This window comes from Scardinius erythrophthalmus (genome assembly GCF_964197995.2).
Source record: "Scardinius erythrophthalmus genome assembly, chromosome: 10".
Classification (NCBI taxonomy): Eukaryota; Metazoa; Chordata; class Actinopteri; order Cypriniformes; family Leuciscidae; genus Scardinius; species Scardinius erythrophthalmus.
Window position 1 is genome coordinate 41,723,697 of NC_138230.1, and position 12,061 is coordinate 41,735,757.

The 12,061-nt window shown below is 37.0% G+C and overlaps 1 long non-coding RNA gene across 1 annotated transcript; it reads left to right on the plus strand.

Moving 5' to 3' along the window:
* The first annotated feature begins 130 nt into the window (after positions 1 to 130).
* Positions 131 to 4,643, plus strand: LOC308697305. Its single transcript, XR_014030930.1, has 3 exons — positions 131 to 1,053; positions 1,931 to 1,964; positions 3,700 to 4,643. It is a non-coding gene; the product is annotated as an uncharacterized lncRNA (long non-coding RNA).
* Positions 4,644 to 12,061: the final 7,418 nt, after the last annotated feature.

Here is a 12,061-nt window from a genome sequence, read left to right on the forward strand (position 1 = left end):
AGAATTACTTGGGAAATAATTAAATTACTCATAAGCATTTATTTAATTCACATGTGAAAGTCGGCCTCAGCATTTCATCTGTTCATTGTTGTATCAAAGATTGTGTGAAATGTTGGTAACAATGATTACAATACACTGTAAAAAAAAACTGTAAATTTACAGGAAACGGTCTGTATTTTTTAACAGAATTTTGTCGTTTTGTCATTATACAGTGAATACCTGTTATTTTACAGATATTTGTTGTAATTTAAAGGTCCACTATTAAATTTACAGGTAATTGCTTTTATTTTGGTTTTACATTAATTTTACGTTTTTAAAAGGAAATTCTCTGTAATTTTATAGGGTTATGTGTAATTTTACATAAAAAATTAAGTAATATTTTACAGATTATTTCTGTGGAATTAGAAAACAAAGAAAATAAGGTATAACTGCAGAAATCAGCAGTCACTAAACATGTTTTCCTTAAAGATTATTAAGCATGTGGGGGTTAAAGTGAGTTTTAAGATTTGTACACACATTAGGCAAGCCTATTTAATTATTTATAGTCTTTTAATTTTGTCTTGCAAATAGATGTTCATTTTGATCATCATTTGTAGGCTATTTGCCCGAAAATTTCATTTAGGCCTATATTTTATGTCTTTTATGAATCGTTTTTCCAAATCTGCGTGGCTTTGTGTGCGTTTGTATGTATGTGTGTGTGTGTGTGTGTGTGTGTGCCCGCGCGCGCGCGCAGATTCAAATTATCCGCCATTACGTTTCGTTGCTGCTAGTCCCGCCCACAACAGTTAGCTACAGGTCTCTGTCGTCGATCTGTGTCAAGGGCAAGCGGGAGATTTGAAGTTTCAGTCTACGCTCGTGAAGTAGTCGTGGATTGTGATCACAGTGGTTCAAAGCTATAATCGTATTCGACAGAAGCAACCAGCCGTGAGCAGGAGCGCTGAACACATATTAGTTGTTTGTAGTCTGTCAGTCAGTCCAGAAATAATGCGCCCTTTTTCAGTGAGCCTGGTTCGTCGTCACAGCGGACCTCATCCCGACCGATCAACGGCTGAGGTAAGAGTCTCATACTACATGTGTGTACGATATTTTATATTACATTTGTGTTAAGTGGTTAGACAGTTTCCATGCTAACGTTAGCATTCTTAAATGATGTTCAGTTATAACTGGGTCAGGGCAAAACACTGAAAATGCAGCATGCGTTTTTAATTATCGATCTGTGTTAAGAAAGATCAGTTGAACCCAACCCACATCTCTACTTATTAACTTAAAGACCTAAAACAATCTTTAGTAGACTTGTTATTCATATTAAAGTCCATAATTGTGTATAAAATCTTCGTTATGATAGTCAGTAACATTAAATCAATAAATGGCGGGATATTTTGAAACACTGTCTGGAAGCTGAAAACTTTTCTCTTAAAAAAATACTTTATTTTATTATAATAAAATTGTAGTAAACACGTTTTTAGCTGATTTTTTACCATTGTAATAGCCACAGTTTTACTAAAAATAGGCCTACCGTGTTTCTTTTGTTTATTTCGTAATAGTTAACATGACTAACTTTATTAAGACCGTTAAGAAATCAAAATACTGTAACTTAAGGTACTTGTTGATGATACAGGAAAGCCTAGAACAGGAATACTAGAATATGAATACAACATGATGAACCCCTAGGACCTAGGTGTGCAGCTAGGTCACAGTAAATCATATTCATTTAACTTTACTTTCTATAAATGTAACTTAGCTAAAATCACACGGCAGCTCAAAATATTACTGTTAGCCTTTCCAGCTCAGCTTCAAGATCATAGTCATTTGAGTTTTTGCATTGTCCCAATGGAACATATTCTGACATGTGTAAATCTAATACTGAGTTTTAAAATAACTTGTGTGTGTGTGTGTGTGTGTGTGTGTGTGTGTGTGTGTGTGATTTCAGGTCACGTGGAAAGCAGATGATCATGGCAAACAAGGTATGGGAAGAATTCATTAAAACATAAAAATCATAACGGTTCTGATTCCATATGTTCATAACAGTCTTCTGATTCCATATGATTGCACTAAAAGTATGCAGAAGGTTTGGATTTGCTACAGCAAGATTACGATTGTGTTAGATTCCACCCATCTTTCTTTATTTTTTTATTTTTTTTTTAACTACCCACTAAGCAAAATTATGTCCGAAAGACTTCTTTTCAATGTCTTTGTTACAAAAATCAGACGTTGAAATGCCGTCCACTGAGGAGCCAGAATGAAAGTTATGACGTCTTTTTTTGACGTTTTCTGCACGTCCGATATAGACGTTCATCGAACCTTCGTACAAGGTTAAAACTAGTTCAGATGTGGCCATTGTGGACATATTTCAACATCATTTATGGTCTCATTTAGACATAATTACTTTGACTATTGCTGTCAGATGATCTTAGTGAGAATTAACAGAGGTTTAGATGTTGATATTAGTTTAATTTGAAGTGTCACCATTGTGGCGATCCGTGTTTGCTTTAGTTGGGCTCTTGGTCCCCGTTCCTTTTATTTGAGCTTTTCTTTGGCTGCTGTAACAGTGTGTTTGTGTAACACAATTGTTGTGGCAGGGAAAGCCTAGAAAAAGTATGAGGTGTTATCAGTTCAATGTTGATGATGACATAATTATCACAAAATGAGCCTTTAATATTGTGTTTAAAGTTTTGTGTTTATATTTGCCGTTAATAACCACCAACCTTTTGGAACTGCATTATTGGTGAAGGTGTATTTATTTGAAGGTGTGTAAAAAGCATGTGCACATTATGTTTTGAGCAAGAGTATCATACAGTCACACACAGACATCAAGATTTTGGATATGAATCACAACAACGGTGACAACCAAAAAAAGCTTGGGAATTAAGGATGAGTTTTGTACTATGAAAGCTACCCATCATGCATTGCAGCATGAAGCTTTTTTTTTAATTGTCACCATTGTTGGAAATCATATGCACAATCTTGATGTCTGTGTGTGACTGTATGATACTCTTGCTCAAAACATCATGTGCACATGCTTTTTACACACCTTCAAATAAATACACCTTCACCAATAATGCAGTTCCACAAGGTTGGTGGTTATTAACGGCAAATATAAACACAAAACTTTAAACACAATATTAAAGGCCCATTTTTGTGATAATTATGTCATCATCAACATTGAACTGATAACACCTCAAACTTTTTCTAGGCTTTCTCTGCCACAACAATTGTGTTACACAAACACACTGTTACAGCAGCCAAAGAAAAGTTAAAGTAAAAGGAACGGGGACCAAGAGCCCAACTAAAGCAAACACGGATCGCCACAATGGTGACACTTCAAATTAAACGAATATCAACATCTAAACCTCTGTTAATTCTCACTAAGATCATCTGACAGCAATAGTCAAAGTAATTATGTCTAAATGAGACCATAAATGATGTTGAAATATGTCCACAATGGCCACATTTTAACTAGTTTTAACCTTGTACGAAGGTTCGATGAACGTCTATATCGGACGTGCAGAACACGTCAAAAAAAGACTTCATAACTTTCATTCTGGCTCCTCAGTGGACGGCATTTCAACCTTTGATTTTTGTAACAAAGACATTGAAAAGACGTCTTTCGGACATCATTTTGCTTAGTGGGGCTCTGTCATTTAGAAACATGACTTTTCCTATCACTACTATCTTAATGACACATATCTTTTAATCCAGCTAGATGATCTAACGGTTGCTGCTTGCATCTCAGCCTACCTGATGGAAAATTCTTGCTGGATGAATGACCTTCACCTTTAAATCAGCCTTGCCAAGACAGAACTGCTTATGGTTCAGCTTTCAGCCAAAACATACTTGCTGTGATCCTGCTGATTTGCCTTATCATTAGGAGGATCAGGCCCTTCCTATCGGAGCTACACAACTCTCTTGTTCTATCCAGACTGGGCTATTGTAATGCCCTCCTGGCAGCTCTTCCAGTGTCAGTCAAACCTCTGCAACTGATCCAGATGCTGCAGCAAGAGTTGTCTTTAAAGGTAGCCCTATGCCTAAACTCACTACTTCAGATCTGTGTGTCTCCAGAAGCATGTGCTCTGCAAGTGAACGGCGCCTTGTGGTGCCATCATCCCAAAGAGACACAAAACCACTTTCACTGACATTTACCTGGACTGTTTCCTGGTGGTGGAATGACCGGCGCAACGCAACACATTTTCAAGAAACTGCTAAAGATCCATCTTTTTCATAAACACTTCACCCAATAATACTTAATCTTTGTTACAAAAAAAAAAAAAACACCTTTCTATGTGTACTGTACTAGACTAACTGGGACTTGTCACTGCACTTGTTGCTTTTTATTATCTTTAATTATTATCTTAATTGGTTAGTCACTTTGGATAAAATGTAATTGTAAATGTTAAAATAAGTTATACTGTAAAGGTATACGGTAATTGCTTTTTATTGTGGATATTTTTACATGTTCTAAATTATATACTAAGCTTCTATTTCCTATCAATCACTTATCTTGATGTTTAGTGTTTGTTCAATTACTAATACTTTAAATATGCAGGTAATTTGTACTCATACATTTAGTTAATTTAAAAGAAATTGACTGTACATTTGCTATTATTAAGAACGTAATTAGAGATGTTGTGAAATTGGATCTGTACAAATAAAAAATAAAACTAAATTTACAAACATTTGTATTTGAATTTATGTACTTGTGTGCATTTTTTATACATAATTTCATTGTTATTTTACACATAAAAACTATATTAAAAGAAAATTACTGTAGATAGACAGCATTATTATATAAAATAATTTTATAAAACCTTAAATTTACAGTATTTAATTGTTTTAAAGGTGTATATGACTTTTTAAAACATTAAAAATACCAGTAATTACATAAGATTTAATGTAATATTAAAGATATAATCTGTTATTTAATTATGGAAAATTACTGTATTTTAACGTGATTGTTTTTTGCCGTTATTTTACGGTAATTTTCTGGCGCCCCAGCTGCCGGAATAATACCGTTTTTTTACAGGTTTTTTTTTTACAGTGTAGTTAAAAAGTCTACGAGAGTAAATTCATGCGATTAAATTGAGCAAAAACGAGAGCATTAATGACAGGTCTTTTAATGAAGGGTTTTCTGAATCTCCTGTTTCTGAGTGGGCAGTTAATTCCGTGATGTCTGGAGGGTTACACACCGCCAACTGGCAACAGCTCTTAAACAATATGTAATTATCTATAAAGATAAATATATCAAGTCATCGCCCATTCACACGTATATAATATGTGTCTGGTTTGTGACCTACACTCCTGGACAAAAAAAAAAAGTCTTAACCACAAATTACTGGTCAGGAAATTAGCTAAACCTGAGCAACTACACAACTTAAAAGCCATTGCTGTCTCAGAAAAACTTCAACAGAATATGGGAAGTTGTGTGTGAGTGAAGAATCACAATGAAACACGACTTGCATGGTGATGCTCCAGAGCGGCGTCTTCAATAATCTGCCGGCAGGCTCATGTTTTGGCTGGTCAGAGTCCAGATTTGAACCCTATAGTGAATTTGGTCTCACGTTAAATTCCAACAAACTGGGAGACGTTTCTCAACTACTGCACATTTACACCGAGTGGAACAACACTGACTCTTCTTCCTGTAAAATCTGTCTGTAAGTTGGGAAAGGCCATTCCATGCTAAGTTACTTTATCAGTATTTGTGCAATTCTTGCTAATTTCCTGACACGTAATTTGTGATTAAAATGTAAAACTGAATATTTTTCCATTTTTGCCTTGGCCCTTTTTTCGCCCAGGAATGTATATTTTCACAAGTGCCGATGAAGGAAGATATCGTCAGATATTGTTCTTCATGGAATATCTGCATATGTCTATGACCTATATCCCATCTGTCAACGCTCTTCAGAATAAAGAAGGATCAATTTTCATCCTTGTTCTGACCTTTGTATGCCAAGTTATACTCAAAACGTGTGTGAAATGTTCTGTGTTAGACAACACTGTGCAGGGATGCAGTATTGACATCTTAAATGAATAGACAGAAAAATCTATGAAAAAGCTACAGAAAGGAAGCAAAGCAGAGATGTTACGTAACATCGCAAGCTTAAATAATTATGGTCATGTCATTTTTGAACTATTTATCTCTTAAGTTGACCTTTATTCAACATAGTTTTGCCTTCCTGACAAAGATGAACTAAAGAATCAAGCAATAATTACATTGGAACAGAAATATGGTGCAGAAATCCCACCGTTCATTTCTAAGAATGATAAATTCCCCTAATTACTCTTTATTTGACTCCTGAGATTTCCCCCATGATGTCTTGAGCGGACCATGACATGGCGAAGACAGCTTCTCGACGATGTCTTGGATTGGGATCAGGTGCGGTCAGATCTCTGACATTTTCATCACCTCAGCGTGTCTCATTCCTCTCCTCTCATCTTCTCAACAGCTCGTAATTAAAGCTCGGCTCTTCTAATGCCAAAGCTCACACTATTGTGAAAACCTGTGAACATATAAGTGGCTCATATCATCCATACCAGATCATCGAGACATCTACCACTCGTCCTCAGGAAATTCATCTTCACTTAGTCATGAGTTATGACTATCATTTCTGTCATCTTAACAGAGCTAAGACTGCTTTTATGCTTCGTGTCTGTACAGAAATGAGGGCATTTGTATTTATATAATATGTAATGCATTGAAATCCAATCGCTTGCTATCGCTGTTTATAAAAGTGACAAAACTGATCCACTTTTAACAGTAAAGTCAGTTTAAAAGTCTTACTGAAAATAAAACAGTCCAATAACATCATGTTAAAACTGAAATTTCACTTGAAATTACAGTTGATATTTTAAACATTTCATATCCTTATTGATAACCCACTTTTGACATTCTGCTGACTATAAGTAACTTTGCAACTGGCTCTCATTAGAGTATTAGTAGACTGTTTGGTTAGGGTTAGAATAAGTTGATATGCAGTTGGAAAGTTACTTCTAGTCAGTATAATGTCTGTTTGGGAGCATTAAAATAAAGTGTCAGCAGAAATTAAGCAGACAGATATTACTAATACTCTAATGACTGCTAGTTGACATGTAGTTGCAAAGTTACTTATAGTTAGTAGAATGTCTAAAGTGGACTATCGAAATAAAGTGTTAGGCCTATCACTATTAGAAAAAAAGTTCAGTGCGGTTCAATATAAAGAGAAATGCCTTAAATGATTGCTTGATACTTTTAATGTTAAAAGTACTGCCATATGTAGCTCTCTAATAGAGTTAAGACCACAATCATCTATTGTGAAGGCTGATTTCATCATGGTTGTTGTAGCGCTGTGCTGGAAATTATGTCTAATGATGGGTAAAGCAACAGTAACATCTTCAGCTAGTCAGCTTGAGATCCTTTCCATCTAAACTGGTTATATCTCTTGAGTCTAGTAGTGAATGTTTTATGAACAGAAAAGTCAAGTCATGTCACCTTCATTTATATAGCGCTTTTAACGATATGGACTGTTTCAAAGCAGCTTTACAGTGATAATAATTAAAGTACAGAGATGTGTAAAAGTGCATGCGGTTTTGATTTATAACCACTAGAGGGCCAATTAAAACTAAATTCATAAAATGATCCCATGATGGGAACCCGTAAAAGGTTATATAAATGAAGCACCTGACAGAACCCTTTAATTAAAGCCAATTCACACCGCACACACACAAACACCAACAAACATGTTTGTTGGGTTTTGTTGGACCTGAGTGTAACCCCTGTCCATTTTCAGTTTGTTTTCACCCTTCTGAACATGTTCAAGCAGCGTTTGCTGGTGTCTGTTGGCGTTTGTCCATGCGATGTGAATTGGCCTTCTACATAGTTCTACATAGAAGCTTTTCTTCTGCGAGATTTACACGTGTGTGTGGATGCGTGCATGTGTTAATGTGTGTGTGCTGAGGGTTTGCTTCTTGCATTATTCAGCAGCGCCGGATCTGCCACAGATCCACATCTCTGGAGTGTCAGACCATTATTCAACCCTTCAGCTGGTTAGCACAGTAACCTTGTGCGGCACACGGAGGAGCCAGCTTTATACAAAATGTATGACCTGATGCATCTGGAATCAAACGAGAGACCTTACAAAGGAGACGCATATGTGTTCCAATGTCACAAAGCTCTCCGTGAATGCCACTATTGCGCGTGCACACGTGTGCATGTGTGTGTGTAACCCGTATTTGCCATCCAGATACAAGCATAGTAGTGTCAAGGGTCCTAAATGTTCATCCTTGGGTTTGTGTGTGGATTTGGGCTCATCAGGAGCTATTTTTATCTTCCTCCTCTCACAAAGCTATTTAAAGACTGCAATTATTGTGGTAATCAAACTAAACATGAAATCGCTTCGATTCCTTTTCACTGACAAAACAATACAGTCATTTTTCAAGGTCAGTAAGTTAAATATAGTATGAATTAACTGATATCTTTACTGTATGAAAACAAATGTGCAAAAATCGTACTTTCTTTACTCACTGAGGGACAACTTTGTTTCTAAAAAAGCCCTAAAAGCTGCATTTTAGTAGTTTAGAGTAATGTGTACTACCCTTTTAGGGGTAAATAATGTGTTGTGTACATAGATGTCCCTGAAACAACAGTCCAACTAACAATTATTGACTTGAATGATTGACTGTATTGATTTTCTTTCTTCTGTGAAACATTAACCAAACAGTTTCCGTTCAAATTGACTTCCATTGTATTTACAATGTAATTAACTGTTAAAGGGAAATGAAACGCTTTGGTTACCAACATTCTTCAAAATATATCATTTTATGTTCTACTGAAGAAAATTATGTTCTACTTTCAGTGGCAAAGCATGTTTCTGAATCTGTCAGCTCCTAATGGCTTTGGTCTGTTAGAACAAGACTGAAAGTGGTCTGACCGTGCGCTGTGAGAGTTGAAGTGAAAAACACGGCCCATTTCTCCGTCTCCGCTCAATCCTCAGCTGTTCCTTACATTATGATTGTCAAAACTGATATGAAAGTGTTGATATTGAACACAATGGGGCAGGCAAACAGAGAACATGACTGAAATGAATCATTACTGAAGCATGACCATGAGTGTGAAACATCAGTTAAATGCTGGATGAAACGCCACACTGGCTGTATAAACCCACTGATTCACAAATTAAATTTAAAAAAGTGACATGACAGAGAAAGAAACATGATTTTATTAGATCTTTTTAGGTAACTTCATTTAAATAGGCATACAGGTTTCTATTAAATGTAAGTGAAGTTAAAGTCAGCATGAAACAGAAGTTGTGATAGTCTTTTCTTCCCTATTGTGACGTTTATCCGAGTGAAACGGCTATTCGAACAAGAAAAATGTAGGGCGGGGCTTGATTTTGTCCATGGGGAGTTGATTGGATGGTTGTGGTTTGCTATTGGTGGATCTCATGTGAGTGACAGGTTGCCCCGCCCTCACACCAGTAAACACGGCATTGGGTTACACCAACAAAAGTCATTCTCAGTCACATGAGGCATAAACAATATAGTATTAAATAAACTTAAACTTATAGACCTTATGTAGCCCCGCCCCTTTTCAGCGCTGCCTCATTCTCTTTTGACTTCCGGTCTGTATTTTCACAGCGATCTTGCATATTTATGAATGAACGGCTTGTTTTAAAATATTTTTATTGACATTTGTTAAGACATCTGCTTTAAACATTACAATCCTCATGATAACTTTCGTTAACTTTACATTAAGTAAATCCACTTCAAAAGCTAATTACTCCTGGACAGCAGCGCCATAGAAATATACAGAGCGACCGCAAAAACGGAAGTTCAAAGACAATATTCTAAAGATGGCGGCGCCCTCGTTTCTCTGGCGCATAAGGTCTATAGTATGGGAAAAACAGTATGTGACAAAAGAAGGATGTCTGAATTCACAGTACTCATAAAAGAGTCGGTAAAAAGTACCCGGATGACCTACTACTTCCGGTGAGATTCTGAAGTGTGCATATGATGGACACTTTACTATCCCATGAGGCCACGGGAGAGGATTTGCGATTGACAGTGAGGCGACGCAACGGACGCTGGTAGATAACATGATAATGACACATCATGGTGGATGTAGTACGATGTCCAGATTACATTCATACTACACACATTCATACTAGAATGTACTTTTTTTAGCGGTCGTGAAGTAATTACTTATTCAAATTAAAGCTGCAAGCAGCATTTATTGGGGTTCAAGCAGTTAAGGCCTTTAAAGGGGGGGGTGGGTGAAATGCTCATTTTCACTCAATCTCTTGTTAATCTTGAGTACCTATAGAGTAGTATTGCATCCTTCATATCTCCAAAAAGTCTTTAGTTTTATTATATTTATAAAAGAAAGATAGGGTGTACCGAGTCTTTCCGGAAAAAAACGAGCGGCTGAAGGCGGGCCGTGTGGGCGAAGCTAAAGCTGTGCTAACGCGCCGAGCTAGTAACAACACAGAGAGACAATAGAAGCAGTTTTACTCACCGAACCTTTATCATTGTGACTGCTCGATCCTTAAGCATTAGACGATCTGCAAATCCGTCGATCTGGGCTTTGTTTATAAAACAATCATCGTCGAAATGCAGGGAACAAACAGTCTTGCACAACTCCGTTTATGCTCAGGAAAACAAACTCCATCCACGGGTGCCTTAACGCTGGGTTCTTTGGGAATCTGTGCAGGGTTGTCTTGCCCTGGCAACCAAAAACACACTTCTTTGGTGACATTGGCTTCCCAAAAGCCGGGCAGGGCGCTTTGATGGCGAACTGCTTTCGCTCTCTTGCTCTGTTTTACGGGTGCGTGCGCGCCCGCGACCTTACTGGAGAAGTGCCGTTAGGACCCATATTAGGAAATTCCGCTACATCTGACGTCACAAATACCCATACTCGAAAAAAACTTTCCAAAACTTGTGACAAACCGGAAGGAGCATTTTTGGCACAGAATTACTCCTTCAAACGTACAATTTAATTTTTGAAACTTTGTCCATGTTTAGCATGGGAATCCAACTCTTTAACAGTGTAAAAAACTCAGTACGCATGAAATAGCATTTCACCCCCCCTTTAAGGCCTTTAAGCACAAAAGCATCAAAAGTTATTAAGTTTTATTTAGCAAGCATGTAACCACTGACATAATAGATGGAAAAGACCATCTACAGTCAATACAGGCAATGTACCATAGGAAATATATGGTTTTAAAGCTTTTTAACAGTTATAGCGCCACCTATTGTCCGATCTCCATAAAATTTAGCATGCTTGTTAATGATGTTATGGCTTTTGAGTGTATTTTGCCACGCCCCTTTTCTAAATGACCCTTTTACAGCCAGCCAAATGCAAAAGTTCAACTTTTTTTCGATAACTATTGATCTAGAGAGTCCAGAGAATTGTTCTAGACTGGTCTGGTTCCGATCGGGCCAAAAACCAGGGACTAGTTCGCAAAAGTAGGTTTTGGACAAAATTGGAAAATTCGAAATTGGAGATAGCCATTTTGTCCTGAGCCAGGGATCACAGTGGTGTAAGAGTGTGTTCAAATGGTCTAAGAGTTATGAGCAATTTTGTACTTTTGGTTGCTGTAGCGCCACCTATGGGCCAATACTCTGATAGGTTGTCCCCAACTTGAGGCCTACCATCTGGCCAGGTTTCAAGTCTCTAGGCCTTACGGTTTGACCTGCGCGATGCGTTTTACGAATCCTTACAATTACAATAGGGTTTCAGCATGTCATGCTTGAACCCCTAAATATGTACCTATTCAAGAGAGTCTTAACGTATCTTTTGTTAAGCTGGTTCCTATTCATCCCAATGGCACCACTTTTGTTTTGTTTTTTACTCTTTACTGACACCAACTGGTCTGGATGCATGAAATTGGTTTACTGACTGACACTGCTTCAAATCAAGGTGTCAATTTATTTTTATTTTTTTTTATGCTCCTTTATGTTTATTATGTGTAAAGCACTTATTAAAGCACTTAAGTTTTTCTTGTTGCTATTATCATCAAAAGTTAAGGCCCGTTCTAATCAAGGTTCACACGGATCTGCGGAAACTATTAAAATTGTGTTATGCATGCCAGGC